The sequence below is a fragment of the Triticum dicoccoides genome, chromosome 2A (genome assembly GCF_002162155.2).
Source record: "Triticum dicoccoides isolate Atlit2015 ecotype Zavitan chromosome 2A, WEW_v2.0, whole genome shotgun sequence".
Taxonomy (NCBI): Eukaryota; Viridiplantae; Streptophyta; class Magnoliopsida; order Poales; family Poaceae; genus Triticum; species Triticum dicoccoides.
Window position 1 is genome coordinate 444093304 of NC_041382.1, and position 18140 is coordinate 444111443.

Genomic DNA, 18140 nt, shown 5'->3' on the forward strand with positions numbered 1-18140 from the left:
GAACGCCATCCATAGCACTCATGCTTATCTTGCGCATTTTAGAGTATCCACTTTCACTTGTCTATGAACTGTATAGGCAGCCAAGTAGTCCTTTACCACGGACGCGGCTATTCGAATAGATGATGTTAACCCTGCAGGGGTGTACTTTTTCACACACGCTCTTACCACTTACCGCCGTTTACACGACATGTACTCGATAACCTTCAAGCGGAAGCCCAACGAGGGTGTTGGCCACGGCCTACCTAAACACTCAAGTCTCTAGTCCAGGTTTATCGCCTATCTAGGTTCCATCCGCAGGGAGTCCGGCCGAGGTTTCCACATACGGCCACAGACGATGTGTACAGGGTTTCGAGACACCAAACGGGCGCCCGGCATGCCCGACCACGGTGTATCTACCGCGTCATAGCCCACCCCTAGGGCCAGCGCTACGCACGGCCGCCAACACATATCCTATAAACACCATAAACTAGTTGCAACTCCTGGACAGAGAACTAGGGTGGTTAAGAAGCCGAGAGGGTCCATTGGTTTCGGGCCCAATGCGTGGTAGTAGCTGGTTCTTAAATCACACATACAGATCTCGGTGCTTAAGGACGGTTCCAATGAAACAACCCACCATGTACTCCTACATGGCCTCTCATTGATACCTTTACCAAATCGTGTTCAACACACTTAGCTCACACACAGTAGGACATGTTCACAACTTTCCAATTCATCCCCGATGAATCAGACTTGACACAACTCTAAGCAATAGCAGGCATGACAAACAAGCATGAATGAGTAGGCACATCAGGGCTCAAACAACTCCTACTCATGCTAGTGGGTTTCATCTATTTACTATGGCAATGACAGGTCATGCAGAGGAAAGGGGTTCAACTACTGCAACATGTAACAGTTGAATCGTTGTTGTCCTAATGCAGTAAAAGAGAGCAGGAGTGAGAGAGTGGGATTGTATCGGAATGAATAAGGGGGTTTTGCTTGTCTGGCACTTCTGAAGATAGTATAACTCTTCATCGGTGTCATCGAACTCATCATCGGAAGCACGTCTATCGAGAGGGGACAATCACCGGCAACTGAGAAAGAACACAATCAATGCAATGCCACAATATGATGCATGATCATGACATGGCAATATGCTGTGACTTGAGCTAATGCATCTAGCTATGATTTAAATGAAGTTGGTTTGAATACATGAACAAATTCCAACTCCATATATGGTTATTTAAATGCCCTTCATTTGTTTTGTCCAAAACAGAGGACAAATATTGTTCAAACATGCATGAAAATGGCACAGATGGATTCCTTTAATTTTTCTGATAATTTTTCATATATAAATTATTTCATTCTGAGTTATAGATTAATTGCTATGATTTTTAGAAGTTTTAGACATTTTCTGGAATTTTCTAATTACTTTAAATCCAGAAAATGATTAACTGCGTCAGCATGACATAGGTGTGATGTCAGCAGGTCAACTGGGTCGGCCAAGTCAAACCTGACCAGTGGGTCCCAGTGGTCAGTGTCACGGTACTGGCTAGGGTCGCTGACTCGTGGGCCCAGTCAACGGCCACGTCAGCATGGTCAAAGCTAACGTGTGGGCCACTGTGGTTAGGTTAAATCTAAACAGGGGTTTACCCCGTGGTTAATTAGGGTGTGGGGCCCGTTTATTAGTGGCACATGGCGAGATTAATGCAGTAATTAGCTCAAGCTAATGACGCCACGTCATCTCACCGGAGTTGAACGCCGGCGAGCACATCCGACGACGGATGCTCATTGGGATCGAGCTACGGGCAACCATTTGCCTCGCCGTTAGCTCCTACGGGTTCCTCGGGTTCACGCGCATCCAAAGGAGCAAGCAAGAGGAGTCGGGGTGAGCTGTGGCGTCGGCGGTGGCGAGCAAGGCGGCGGCCGGAGTTCGGGAGCAGATGGGTTCGGGGCTGTGGTGTGCTAGGGAGCAGGATGGGCTGCAGGTTGGCTCCCTAGAGATGCTAGGAGCACGTTCGCGTACTCAAGAGCAACGGAAACGCGCTCTGGCCACGGCGGCGTGAGGTCCGGCGGTGGTGATCTCTCGGGTCCGGCAGGGCAGCTAGCTAGGGGACGAAATCGAGAGTACGGAGTGAGCGGAGGAGAAGAGGAGCTCACGAGGAGTCGGACGAGACGCTAAGTGGGCTCGGGGACGTCCTGCGTGCGGCGAATCGACAACGGCGATCACCGGACAGAGACGAGGAAGATGGCGACGATGGCGGCTCCACAGGGCCTCCGCGTTAACTTTGTAACATCCCAAATTTTCAATTTGGAATGTTATACATTAGATCATCATTGCATATCATATTTTACGCAACTCAAGGACCCACGGAGAGAGTTGGGGAATTCATTATTTTCATATTTGAGTTTTCTCAAATTTTGAGAATAGGATCATTTGATTTTATTTATTTTATCATCAATTATTTCTATTACAAAAATATGAGAGAGGGAATAAAATGACTTTCCCAAAATAAAGAAATATTGAGGATTTAATAATAAAATCAAATAAGATTTTATTTCGGAGTTTTTCGTTATTTTATTTGAATTTAGGAAAAATGTTTGTTTTTGAAAATTGCATTTAGGCCCCCAAATAAATGTTCACCTTGTGCGACTTTATTTTAGAAGCTGGGGAAAATTTATTTCGGGATTTTTGGAGTCCGTTTAGTATTTCTTTTTATTTTTCTTCTGCGCGTAATTATTTAAAAAAACGAACCGACCTAGGGCCGTGTCCGACTAGGACTCCCGGCCCGCTAGGCTATATAAGCCGGGGAGAGGCCCAGCGGAAACCCTAGCCACCCCAGCCCCCAGCGCCGCCCCGCCGTCGCCAGCGCCGCCGCCGCCGCACGCCGCCCGAGGTTCGCCACCTCGTTTTCCATGCCCGTTTTTTTTATTTTTTTCGAAAAACCGTCCGGTTTTTCCATCGATTTTTTTAGATTCGGTTTGTTTTTAAATAGATCGGTTTTTCCGCTTTATTTAAATAGCGAGCGTTCGTCCGTTCGTTCGTTCTAGCGAACGTTCGTCGTTTTTTCTTTTTCTCGGATTTAATCCGTGATTTTTGGATCGTGATTTCTGATCCGATTTTCTTTTTAGTATAACTTTTCGCTCGTTTATCGGAATCAGGCGATTCAAGCGCCTGGAATTTCGTCTCGAACCCCTTTATCCGTTTAACCAACTTAAACAAGTTTTTGCTACTGTAAAATTTTCCCTAGATCCAGATTAGTAGAACGACGTTGTTTACTTTTGCCGTTTGACTTTTGTTGCTTCGTTCGATTTGATTCTTTTTGCAAACCGGAGTTCTTAAGTTGAACCTTCTGGTTAGATATCTTATTTGAGTTTTACCCGTGCATTAGATGAGTACTTATTGTATGCTTGTTTGTTTGTTTGCGATAGAGTACCCGGAGTGTGCCGCTTGTTACTTCGAATCACTAGGTTTCCCGGATCATCAGCAAGGCAAGTAACACTTTGATCATACCTTTCCTACTACCCAGTTTTACTGCATTAGATCAATCCTCACACATTGCATGATTAGGATCTAATTAAGTTGTGGGATGGGAAGTAGTTGAGGTAGTACCTATTACCTGTTTATTATCAAACCTTTGGGAGTTACTTCTACGTTTGCTTATTATGCCATGCTATGCTAGTAGACGTGGATTGGGTGAGTGATATCCATGATAGATGTGAGTTTGTTAATTAATGGTTTATCTAAGGTGGCAACTTAAACACACATCTGGGTGGATTGAGGCACCTGGGTATTCCAGGACTTGCCTGTTTTCTTTTGGACCGCCACCCAGGCTCAAAGGGATCATGAGACTATTCATACTAGAAACTTCCGTGTGCAGCCACAAGCTATTATGGGCTCTAGCATAGTTGACTAAGTCGTGCGAACTCTTACAGTGGTAGACTAGCAGATGTAGGGGATGTAGGTGGTACGGTCTACCCGATCGTAAGGTGCTAGCGCTTCTGAAAGACTATGTCTCGGTCATCCGTCTTCTCAAACACCATGTAGTGTGAGAAACCAAACGGAGGCGATCGAGTCTTGTGGGGAAAAGTGCGCAAACCTCTGCAGAGTGTAACAAACTAATCATGGTTAGCCGTGTCCCCGGTTATGGACATCTTGAGTATCTAGTACCTGGATTATCATGTGAATCTCAACATGTTACTCCAAATTAATTTTGTTAGGTTTTGTTTAATGTTGATGCTTAATTGGGATTGAGAACGCTGTCAACCATTCTCAATGTTTAACAACCACCATGATAGTAATTAAATTTATTCCTTTGAGGTAGGGAAAAACTGGATTTACACAAAACTATAACCATAGAGCTTTCCACCAGCCAAATATGCATATAGTATAGCTGTTTCTTTCCATTACCCTCTATGTGTTACATTGCTAGCATATTCCATGTGCTGTCCCGTTTCAGGCTGCAACGTTAATGTTGCAGACTTTTTAGACGACGATTAAGGAGTTTTTAGGTCGTGGTTCTATACTCAGTGACGCCGTTGGAGTTGATGGACTCACTTCTCTTCCAAGCCTTCCGCTGTTATCGTTATTAGATGGCCTTAAGCCATATTTATTTTAATAAGTCCTCTATGGAGACACTCGATGTAATAAGTGTGTGATTGCTACTCTGTTATAAATCCTCCGAGTACTGTCTGATGTCAGCATTACTGATCCAGCGATGAACCGGAGCACAGAGATCAGACTCTTTGAGGTCTAGTTGCTACAGAGATGGTATCAAAGCACACGCTGACTGTAGGACACGACCACTAAGCTAAAGACCTAGATCACTATTCACTCTCTTCTCTTCTGACCTCTCATCTTTTCTACTCTTTAGGATGGCGGATGCAAGGAACAAGTTCACGCAACCAGATGAAGATACACCCTTTGGACGTCACTTGAAGGAAGTCACTAGATACCTGAACATAGGAGTACCAAGCTTCACCGGAACCTACAACGCCACTTTACTTGAAGAAGAGTGCTGGATGATTCGAGTTCAAGTTCCAGGAAGGACGTTCATGCCAGTCACTGAGCCCATAGAGTTTTCTTTTGATGCACCAACTTGGAGTCTAGGAAAGAGCATGGCAGCTCACATCGCCATGGGACGCATTGGAGAAGTCTACCGCAATGATCTCAAGGATACTATCTACCAGATTTGTCGGTGTCGGGATGAGCACTGGGAGATTATCAGCACCCGGAAGGATAGATCAATTGCCGCTTTTATCCCGGAGTTAAACCAGCACATTCGACGATAGGAGAACCAGATGTGCGCCGACATGATAGATCTGAAGAAGGCTAAGACAAGAATCAAGGAACTACAGGAAGAACTTAAGGCTACACGTGAAGATTATGAAGAGGAAATTGAAGTATTGGTGGACAAGAATGCCGACTTAACAATGAAGATCGGGATATTTATGGCAGTCCCTACACCAGTAGACGAAGATGAAGAACCCAAGGAAATTCGCCCGGAAGACTACATCATCATCGATGACACCGATTCGGATCCAGACGATAGCGATGATGATTATGTTGATGAAGCTGGAGCAAATATCATGGAGTCTGCAACCGAAGAATATTTCTAGTAGACCACCTCATCAGTAGTAGTAGTCCACCATGTAAAATAGTAGTTCGAGCACTTTTGCGATAGTTAGATCGATTGTATGCCCTTGTTTAATTGAATGAAGTGAATTGTTTGCTTTTGCCTCATGTGCATATGGGTAGTGTTTTCTCTTTAGACCCCCTCTATTCTTACATCTCATCTTTTCTAAACCCTCAGATGCCTCTGAGACGTGACCCCGGATTTACCTTTCCATCGGAGCTCACCCAGTTGATCCAGCAGCAGAACACATTGATGCAGTTGCTAGTCCAGAATCAGAATCAGGGGAACAACAACAACAACCCACCACCACCACCACATGTTGATCACTTAGCCCGTTTTCTTAGGCTGAATCCGCCGGTGTTTTCTAGTAGCACCGAGCTGATAGTAGCAGATGATTGGCTCCACAAGACAGCTAGAGAGTTGACCACATCAGGATGCATGGATGCGGAGAAGGTGAAGTTTTCCGCACATCAGCTTGAAGGACCCGCAACATCATGGTGGGAGAATTTCACAGCCACTTTCCCTATCGACACTGTCACATGGGACCAGTTTCAGCAGGCTTTTCGCACCGCCCATGTTTCAGCAGGAGCTATGGCCATGAAGAAGCGTGAGTTTCGCAACTTGCGCCAAGGAGAACGGATAGTTGGCCAGTATGTGGAGGAATTTAGTAAGGTAGCACGTTATGCCCCAGATGACGTTGCTACGGATGCAGCGAAGCAGGAGAAGTTTCTAGAAGTACTGAATGATGAGTTAAGCATGCAGTTGATGGTAGCAACCTTCAACAACTATCAGGAGTTGGTAGATCATGCTCTTATGATTGAAGGCAAGCAGCAACAAATTAAGAACCGCAAGAGGAAGTATGGACATGGGAAGTACAATTCAGGAGCTCAGCAAAAGCCACGTTTTACCCCTAGACCAGGAGGACATTTTCAGCATACCCATGGAGAGGTAGCTCGCACAATCACAATGGCACCAGGAATGGTAATGGGAATGTAGGAAGCAACGGCCAGAATCGCACCAACCAATCAACCCCAGCCAAGAAGGACCTGAGCCAAGTCACTTTTTTTAAGTGTTCGAAGACCGGACATTATGCCAATGAATGCCCCGAATTACAAAATGGAAATGGCAATGGAAGCTCTGGGAAGAAGTCGAACCCTTTCAACAGGGGACAGGTGAACCACGTTAACGTGGAGGAGGTTGAAGCTCAGCCTGATGCAGTAATAGGTAAGTTTTTGGTTAAGTCATTTACTGCACTCGTTCTTTTTGATACTGGTGCATCGCATTCATACATCTCAAGGGGATTTGTGGATAAGTATAACCTGTCAACCCAAGCCCTTAGGTCACCCATGTTAGTAACCTCGCCTGGAGCAGAGTATATGGCTAGTCGATGGTGTGATCGGTTACCATTAAGGATTGGTAACTATGTTTTTCCCTCAGACCTAATAGTATTGGAATCCCAAGGATTGGATGTGATATTGGGCATGGATTGGTTATCAAAGTATGAAGGGATTATTGAATGTGCTAGTAAGTCAATTTTGCTTACCACCCCAGAAGGGAGAAGGATCAAGTATGTATCCTGACATGTGCTAAAGAGGGCTCAAGTAAATTGCTTAACAGGAGTTGTGTTGGAGGAAGTACCAGTGGTAAGGGATTTCCCTGAAGTATTTCCAGAAGAGTTGCCAGGCATGCCACCGGATAGAGATATTGAGTTTTTGATTGAGCTATTGCCAGGCACCGGGCCAATATCAAAGAGACCATATAGGATGCCAGCAAAGGATTTGGTGGAAATTAAGAAGCAGATTAAGGAGTTACTGGATAAAGGATATATTCGCCCAAGTTCTTCGCCTTGGGGATCGCCAGTACTTCTAGTGGAGAAGAAGGATGGATCGTTAAGGATGGTTGTTGATTATAGAGGATTGAATGAAGTAACGATCAAGAACAAGTACCCACTACCAATGATCAATGATCTGTTTGATCGATTGCAAGGAGCTAAGGTATTTTCCAAGATCGATTTGCGATCAGGGTACCACCAATTGAAGATTCGAGAACAGGATATTCCTAAGACAGCTTTTACCACCAGGTATGGGCTGTACGAGTATACCGTTATGTCATTTGGTCCGACTAACGCACCTGCATATTTTATGAACATGATGAACAAAGTGTTTATGGAGTTTTTGGATAAGTTCGTCGTGGTGTTCATTGATGATATCCTGGTTTACTCGAAGAATGAACAAGAGCATAAGGAACATTTGCGATTGGTACTTGAGAGGCTTAGAGAACATCAGTTGTATGCCAAGTTCAGCAAATGTGAGTTTTGGTTGAAGGAAGTAGGATTCCTCAGACACGTTATATCCGGAGAAGGAATAGCAGTAGATCTCGCTAAAGTTGATACCGTGACCAAATGGGAAGCACCGACCACGGTTGGAGAGATACGGAGTTTTCTGGGACTCGCAGGATACTACCGGAGATTTATTGAGAATTTCTCAAAGATTGTGAAGCCTATGACTGAGTTGTTGAAGAAGGATACCAAGTTCAAATGGATTGAGGAATGTGAGGCTAGTTTCCAGGAGTTGAAGAAACGTTTGGTTACTTCACCAGTGTTGATTTTGCCAGATCAGACCAAGGACTATGAGGTGTATTGCAACGCTTCACGTCGAGGACTTGTAACAGTGCTTATGCAGGAAGGGAGAGTTGTTTCATATGCCTCAAGACAACTGAAACCTCATGAGTTGAATTATGCTATGCATGATTTGGAGTTAGCAGCCGTAGTGCATGCACTGAAAACATGGAGACATTTCCTCATTGGAAATCATTGTGAGGTGTACATGGATCATAAGAGTTTGAAATACATTTTCACGCAGAAGGAGTTAAACCTCAGACAAAGGAGATGGTTGGAGCTCATCAAAGATTATGATATGAGATTGCATTATCATCCCGGAAAGGCTAATGTAGTAGCCGACGCATTAAGCCGTAAGAGCCATGTCAATACAATAATGACGGGAGAAATACCAAGGAAGTTAGCGGAAAATCTTCATGAACTATGTTTGGAAATAGTTCCTAGAGGCTATGTAGCAGCATTGGAGATTCAGTCAACTTTGATGGATAGAATCAGAGAAGCTCAGAAGACTGACAAGGAGATTGCTTCTATTAAGGAGAAACTTAGCAAAGGAAAGGCTAAAGGATTTCATGAGGATGAACACGACACCCTATGGTTTGAAGACCATGTTTATGTGCCCAATGACCCGGAGATTAGGAAATTGATTCTGCAAGAGGCACATGATTCACCATATTCGATTCACCCAGGAAATACCAAGATGTATTTGGATTTGAAAGACATTCTCTGGTAGACCGGAATGAAGAAGGATATTGCAGAGTATGTAGCAGTTTGTGATGTGTGTTAGAGAGTAAAGGCAGAGCATCAGAAGCCAGCAGGATTGTTACAACCATTGCCGATACCCGAATGGAAGTGGGATAAGTTAGGCATGGATTTTATCACGGGATTACCCAGAACTCGTTCAGGCTATGACTCGATTTGGGTTATAGTCGATCGGTTGACGAAGGTAGCTCATTTCATCCCGGTAAAGACCACTTACACCAGTGCTAAGTTGGCAAATATATACATGACCAGGATCATATGTTTGCATGGAGTTCCGAGGAGTATCGTATCAGATAGAGGAACCCAATTTACCTCAAGGTTCTGGAAGCAGTTGCATGAAACTTTGGGTACCAGGCTAGAATTCAATACAGCTTTTCATCCACAGACAGATGGACAGACCGAGAGAGTCAATCAGATTTTGGAGGATATGCTGAGAGCTTGTGCGCTAGATTATGGATCTAGTTGGGACGACAATTTGCCATATACAGAGTTCTTTACAACAACAGTTACCAAACCAGTTTAAAGATGGCCCCTTTCAAAGCTTTGTACGAAAGGAGATGCAGAACACCATTGTCGTGGGACGAAGTTGGAGACCGCCAGTTGTTTGGACCTGACTTGATTAAAGAGTCTGAACAGAAGGTGAAATTGATTCGCGATAGACTCAAGATAGCCCAGTCCAGACAGAAGAGTTATGTAGATTCTAAATGGAAGGAGACAGTTTATGACGTTGGAGATAGAGCTTATCTTCAAGTATCTCCACTTTGGGGAACAAAGCATTTTGGAGTTAAGGAAAAGTTAGCGCCACGATTTGTAGGACCATATCGAGTTTTGGAGCGTATGGGAGAAGTGGCCTACAAGTTGAAATTGCCTGAAGGATTGTCAGGAGTTCATGATGTGTTCCACGTTCCCCAGTTGAAGAAGTGTCACGCGGAGATGGCTGACATACCCTTAAGAGATACAGTGCCATTGGAAACAATTCAGTTAGATAACGATTTGACCTACGAGGAGAAACCAATTAAGATTCTTGAGTTTGCCAGCCGAGTTACCCGCAGCAAGGTTATCAAGTTTTGCAAAGTTCAGTGGAGCCACCACATAGAGGATGAAGCCACCTGGGAGCGAGAGGAAGATTTTCTCAAGGACCACCCTCACCTATTTTCTAGCCAACCCGAATCTCGAGGGCGAGATTCATCTTAAGGGGGGTAGGTTTGTAACATCCCAAATTTTCAATTTGGAATGTTATACATTAGATCATCATTGCATATCATATTTTATTTGCGTTTGGTTTTGATCCTAGAATTTCTACGCAACTCAAGGACCCACGGAGAGAGTTGGGGAATTCATTATTTTCATATTTGAGTTTTCTCAAATTTTGAGAATAGGATCATTTGATTTTATTTATTTTATCATCAATTATTTCTATTACAAAAATATGAGAGAGGGAATAAAATGACTTTCCAAAAATAAAGAAATATTGAGGATTTAATAATAAAATCAAATAATATTTTATTTCGGAGTTTTTTGTTATTTTATTTGAATTTAGGAAAAATGTGCGTTTTTCAAAATTGCATTTAGGACCCAAATAAATGTTCACCTTGTGCGCCTTGATTTTAGAAGCCCGGGAAAATTTATATCGGGATTTTTGGAGTCCGTTTAGTATTTATTTTTATTTTTCTTCTGCGCGTAATTATTTAAAAAAACCGACCTAGGGCCGTGTCCGACTAGGACTCCCGGCCCACTAGGCTATATAAGCCGGGGAGAGGCCCAGCCGAAACCCTAGCCGCCCCAGCCCCCAGCGTCGCTCCGCCGCCGCCCCGCCGTCGCCGCACCGCCGCCGCCGCCGCACGCCGCCCGAGGTTCGCCGCCTCGTTTTCCGTGCTGTTTTTTTTTCAAAAAATCGTCCTATTTTTCCGTTGGTTTTTTTAGATTCGGTTTGTTTTTAAATAGATCAGTTTTTCCGGTTTATTTAAATAGCGAGCGTTCGTCCATTCGTTCGTTCTAGCGAACGTTCATCGTTTTTTCTTTTTCTCGGATTTAATCCGTGATTTTTCGGATCGCGATTTCTGATCCGATTTTCTTTTTAGTATAACTTTTCGCTTGTTTATCGGAATCAGGCGATTCAAGTGCCTGGAGTTTCGTCTCGAAACCCTCTATCCGTTTAACCAACTTAAACAAGTTTTTGCTACTGTAAAATTTTCCCTATATCCAGATTAGTAGAACGAAGTTGTTTACTTTCGCCGTTTGACTTTTGTTGCTTCCTTCGATTTGATTCTTTTTGCAAACCGGAGTTCTTAAGTTGAACCTTCTGGTTAGATCTCTTATTGAGTTTTACCCGTGCATTAGATGAGTACTTATTGTATGCTTGTTCGTTTGTTTGCGATAGAGTACCCGGAGTGCGCCGCTTGTTACTTCGAATCACTAGGTTTCCTGGATCATCAGCAAGGCAAGTAACACTTTGATCATACCTTTCCTACTACCCAGTTTTACTGCATTAGATCAATCCTCACACATTGCATGATTAGGATCTAATTAAATTGCGGGATGGGAAGTAGTTGAGGTAGTACCTATTACCTGTTTATTATCAAACCTTTGGGAGTTACTCCTATGTTTGCTTATTATGCCATGCTATGCTAGTAGACGTGGATTGGGTGAGTGATATCCATGACAGATGTGAGTTTGTTAATTAATGGTTTATCTAAGGTGGCAACTTAAACACACATCTGGGTGGATTGAGGCACCTGGGTATTCCAGGACTTGCCTGTTTTCTTTTGGACCGCCACCCAGGCTCAAAGGGATCATGAGACTATTCATACTAGAAACTTCCGTGTGCAGCCACAAGCTATTATGGGCTCTAGCATAGTTGACTAAGTCGTGCGAACTCTTACAGTGGTAGACTAGCAGATGTAGGGGATGTAGGTGGTACGGTCTACCCGATCATAAGGTGCTAGCGCTTCTGAAAGACTATGTCTCGGTCATCCGTCTTCTCAAACACCATGTAGTGCGAGAAACCAAACGGAGGCGATCGAGTCTTGTGGGGAAAAGTGCGCAAACCTCTGCAGAGTGTAACAAACTAATCATGGTTAGCCGTGTCCCCGGTTATGGACATCTTGAGTATCTAGTACCTGGATTATCATGTGAATCTCAACATGTTACTCTAAATTAATTTTGTTGGGTTTTGTTTAATGTTGATGCTTAATTGGGATTGAGAATGCTGTCAACCATTCTCAATGTTTAACAACCACCATGATAGTAATTAAATTTATTCCTTTGAAGTAGGGAAAAATTGGCTTTACGCAAAACTGTAACCATAGAGCTTTCCACCAGCCAAATATGCATATAGTATAGCTGTTTCTTTCCATTACCCTCTATGTGTTACATTGCCAGCATATTCCATGTGCTGACCCATTTCGGGCTGCAATGTTAATGCTGTAGACTTTTCAGACGACGATTAAGGAGTTTTTAGGTCGTGGTTCTATACTCAGTGATGCCGTTGGAGTTGATGGGCTCACTTATCTTCCAAGTCTTCCGCTGTTATCGTTATTAGATGGCCTTAAGCCATATTTATTGCAATAAGTTCTCTATGGAGACACTCGATGTAATAAGTGTGTGATTGCTACTCTGTTATAAATCCTCTGAGTACTGTGTGGTGTCAGCATTACTGATCCAGGGATGACACCGGAGCACAGAGATCAGACTGTTTGAGGTCTGATCGCTACACTTTCATCGATGGAGAGGCATGGTGCGAGGTGGCGGAGGTGCTGGACTGATCGGGGAGGCAAGGCATCGGCGGTGGGCGCGACAGCAACGAGCGGCGGCGACGGGCACGCTCGGTGGTGGGGAAGAGAGCGAGACAGGGGAGGGGAGAGAGCAGCGAGTGAGGGAGAGGAAAGAGGGGTCTCCAGGGGGTGTCGTGGCACTCGTAGCGGCGTCGGGGAGGCATCAGGCAGGCAGGAGGTGGCGGTGCGCGTGCGTGCGCGCCGCGGGCACGCGCCCCTGTCCTCCTGGCGAGAGGAGAGGGACGACTGGCGTGGCCAGTCAGCTGGGCCGAACTGCTGGGCCGGCTGGTAAGTGGCCCAGGTAAGCCTCTCTCCCCCTTTTTCCTATTTTGTTTTCTTTTCTATTTCTGTAATTTTGTTTATGATTTAGTAAAATACTAAAGCAGTTTATTTTCTTCTGAAAATTAATATAGGAACTAATTGGATTATTCCGGAGCCCCACAGTAAAAATCAGAATTATTGGACATATAAATATATATATAACATATATATATCCAATGCAAATATTTACTGGATTAACTCAAATGGACAAAAATAAATACTTCTGAGCTCCCAAAAATATTGGTTAGAATTTTAACTCTGGCCAATATTATTTGAGAAAAATAGGAACATTTTCTTCAGCCAATTGAAGCAATTTTTATCTTGATCATTTCCAAAATGATTTTTGAGGCTTTCACAAGTCCCCAATTCAAATTCTTTGAATTTTAAACATGATGCACAAATGACTAGCTAGCCCAGAGCAAACCAGAACTAGGGATGTGACATGTAGGCCCCTGCTGATTCGTTGAGGGTGCTGCGTGTGCGATGGCTATCGGCGGCGGGGAAGATGACTTTAGACGGCAGACGACTAGGTCGGGGGATAAATCCTGTTGTCGTGGACGAGGCGGTCGTAGGAGCGGCAACGACAAGGTGGACGTCGGCGCCGATGAAGCGAGACAACGCGATGAAAGGATCCTGGTCCGACGCCGTGGATGAAGACATCCATATCTTGCAGTGGACGACGGGGTAGGGGTATGCGGCTCTAGCAAGGTGGAGGATGGGGCGGCGGACGGAGGAGGCTGGCCGCAGTGGGGAGGTTGTCGTGGCGCCGACGGTGTATGAATGGGGAAATGGAGGGGGAGGGGGATCTCAAACTTTGGGACGCGCTTGTATGAAATGTGGGAAAGTTATGAACTTATCCCCTGTTTAAAATTTCGGACATCACGTTGGTTGGGGATAGGACGGTAATCTCGCATCTCCCAAATATTTGCCGGTAACGATTTCGGGCGAGGAGAGGGTGTTTTGCCGCCCACAGTTGGTGCCCACGGTGTATGAACGGGGCTGACAGGTAGGGCAGTTGTGTCATGTCTGAGGGAAGTTACACATCTGCCCCTATTTAAAATATTAGCCTACATCGATTTCGGACGAGGAGAGTTTGTTTTGCCGCCCACCATGGATCAATGGGGAGATGGAGGGAGAGACACATGTCTTTCGAACGAGCTTGAATCAAATGTGTTTTGCTGCCCACGTTTGGCGCCCACCGTGTCTAAATGGGCTCAGAGGCCGTCGTGTCACGACTAATTGAAGTTACTAGTCTACCCCTATCGACAGCACTATAAATCCGGTTGATAAGGATGTCAAGTGTCAGGGTAGACAGTAATTTCGATCTCGCAAACACTTGCTTCGGGCAGCCCACAAATGATAGTGGGTGTTTAGCCACTTTGTTCAAAACTTGGGAGAATTAGCATTCACGTTTGCCCTGGCAACTATATCCAAATCCAATTTTTATTCGATTACGAATATCCACAGATAATTCTACATATTGTTATTTATTTCTTGAAAACCACAACTAAGATTTATTCCACCTTTTTATATGATTATGATTTAGAAATGCCATGATCTTCGAATTTAGTAGGTTGGATACACTTTGAGTCAAACAGTTATTTCATCCAATACAATATGCTCGCACGAAAAACAGTTCACCTTATGTCAATCATACAAGTACTGAGGATTACCTCGCCTAAAAAATTCGGATCATTACATCTCATGGACAACATAGGGGGTCTTACAACATAATCCATTTAGAGACATGACACAACATGCAAGTACAATAATCTAATGACAATTTCAACGGGTATCTAAAGAAGAACTGGGATTACCCTGGGCTTCAGATAGCAGAAGCAGCAGGACCTCCTCCATCTTCAAATGCAACATTCTTACTTCCTCCAATTCTTGGGTTGCTTGCATAATGCGTGCAGCTAATTGCATGATTTCCAGCTTTAGGATTGAGATTACCTCATTCATGGCAGCCACACCATCTCTTTTTGCCTCTAGTAGAGCCTCAATAACTATAATATCTATGCTCAGACTGCTCTTCGGCGGTGTTGCCTCTGAATTGCTACCATCTGGTAACATGGATAGCGCATTGCTTCCACAAATAGATTCTGGGGTTGTACATTGTGTCCTAGTGTGAATGGCATCCTGAAAGGTTTCCGCTGGACATAAGTAAGAGATGGTTATCGCATGATCCAGGCAGTAAGCTTACATGGTAAACAACATACAAATTATTGCCGAGCATGGCAAGCTATATTTAAATGGTTCGAAGCAGCATCAGCCGAAAAGAAATTAAAATGGTAAGATGAAACTAGGGGTGTAAGTGGCAAATAAATGACATCCTCCAGTCCCATCTAGTTAGTTTTTGCTAGCTCCCTAGTTCATTTTCCTCAAAAAAGCAAAAACTCTTTTGAACTATCATACCACTAGTGGACTTTAATCGGGATTAAACGGGACCCAGTTGACATCCCTAGTTGAAAGGGAGTGTACCACCACTATATTTAAGTTGCCAAGGCATCTAAGCAGTTGAAATAATCTGAGAAAGCACTTAACAGTGTGGCCTCATATAAACTACGAAGACAGTCTTGTGATGAAGTTCAGAGGAAAAGTTAAGGACTCAAATGAACTAGGCATGCATTTCTTTACAATAGTACAGCAGGAACTGCTGACATATTGGCCAACTCAGGTATAGTGTAACAAGTAACAAACAAGCATTCGAATCAAGCAATACAGCAAAGCAGACAACTGAACTATTTGTAATTCTGTAGGATTATAGGTTGAGGGCACAAGCCAAGAAAGCATCCCACACGCATTACATTTCACATGTACTAAAACACACTGGCTTACCATATGTTGTTGTGAAGCCTCGCTGCTGTTGCAATGTTCTTTGAAGATATCGTCAGCATCCCGTGGTTGCAAATCTAGTTGTTGTAGATATTCTGCACCCTCTATTTAGGTAAAATTAATTTCAATCACATGCACTGGTTCGAATTGATCGTCAATGGTTCATCTAAACTAATGAAAGAAGGGTGTGTGCATACACGACAATATATCTGCTTCTCTCTATTTTTATGCTTGTTCGAGGAGCCAGCCCCAAAAGAACAAATATTTTGCTTGATGGGGTTGGCAGCTCCATAATTAATAGAAGCATCAAACTAGTCGTGCAACTGGGGAAGATCAAGAACACACAAAAAAGTAATGAACAGAGGTTCGGAGCAGTGATGTAATAGCTAGCATCAGAAAATGTAGGGTAAAACAAACAAAAAGCAGCGGAACCACATGCTAGTTTGCTGATGTGTAATTAAGCATAGAGAACATGAAGCAGTACGATGGAACCAATAGGTGGCATCAGAACAACACCATTATCATAAATATATCATGCAAGAAGTAAAATAGTTGGCAGTGATATCTAGGAAGTACAGTAATACTTAGGACAAAACTAAAGGATATTAACTATATGTGCACTGGTATGTCATTTAGCACATGTAACATGTTCACTGCCAGAAGTATGGCCCTACAGGGGCAAGAAGAATAACGCGTCTCATGAAAAATTGAATGATGTCGTAAAGAAATTTAAAGGTGCGGTGCTTATGCTAAGAAAGTGAACGTAGGCGTCGGCCGTTGGATAATAGTACCTGATTCTCGGCGGTGTATGGGTATCATTGTCATACTTGATCGCTAAGGATCGTCGATGGTGCTCGTGTTGTGGTTGAGTTTGAGTCGGCTGTTGCCGTTGCTCAAGCGGCTCCGATGCTTCGGTTGCGGCGCCTGTCGACATGCAAGAAAGCTCATCTGTGGTAAGTGAACAGTTGCATGATCAAGAAGAGAAAAACCTAAGGAGTACAAATCGAAATAACCTGATGAGGCTGCAGTGTCAGTAAAGCTGGGCCGGTGGAGTTGAATATGGCGTCCGTGGAGCGGGTCTGATGCAGTGGACGAAGGCTTCGGCGGGCATGGTGTATAGTGCTTTCGGTGAGGCGGATCTATTGCGGCAGACGAGGGCTTGTATGAAGGGCCAGCGATGGGGCAGACGAGGGAGTCAATGAAGGGCCTACACTGTGGTTGACGAGGACGCCGGTTAAGCAGATTCGGTGCGGTGGACCATGATGGTGGTCAAGGAGATCTGGAGCGGTGGACAAGCTAGTCGCTGAAGCGGCTCCGTTGAAGTGGTGAGTTGGCAGTTGGGGGTTCCAAGGTGCGGAAGGTAGATCCGGTGGGGTGTGAGGTCCACTGGTGCGGCGGAGGACCAAATTCGGCGGCTTGCCATGGCTGGCGGGCCGGGGAGGGGAAGGGGAGGGGCTCTGGGGAAGAATGTTGGGGGAAAGAGGGGAAAACAATGGAGTTACCAAAGCAGCCCTTTTTTGTTCATGTGGCAGGGGTAAAATAGGAATATCGCAGGGCTAAACATTCGGGCGCGAGATATTTCGATGTGAGCGGGAAGTTTCAAAGCTTTTGGCGCTTGAAATTATAAGTGTTCAGCTCTTGTACGGTCGACTATGATATCATGGCCGAGAATTTATTGGTTTTGCACACAAAAAAAGTGCAAGTTTTGAAAATCAATGTCTCCAACTCAAAACTTAGATTGTCCATTCAATTAAAATATGGATCATTGAGCTAGTACAAGCAAATACCATCATACAGTCCAATTCAAATGAAATTCCAAATGTGTTTATCCTAAATATGATGACAAAAGCAAAAATGTGTATGTGTATGAATAAAGTGGATGATTATAAAGTTTGAACATGCTCGTATGTGTATATCTCTAGGTTTGATATATGAATTTGAAATCATGAAATCCCGTCTTAAAAAATGTACCTCCGTTTAAATGACTTACAAAAGCTAATGATGGAGTCGAATTCCAAAATTCCAATCTTAGGTTTGTAATTCTAGTACGTCAAGGTATATCACGCATGTTCAAAAGTATCGTTATCTCATAATCCAAACTGTGAAACGAATTGATCAACCATGAGTGCACACACTATTGACCAAATATATCTCAATTACGCTAAAGTCCCTCAAATATACACACCTCACTCTTTATCTGAAGCCAACCCCCCCCCCCACACA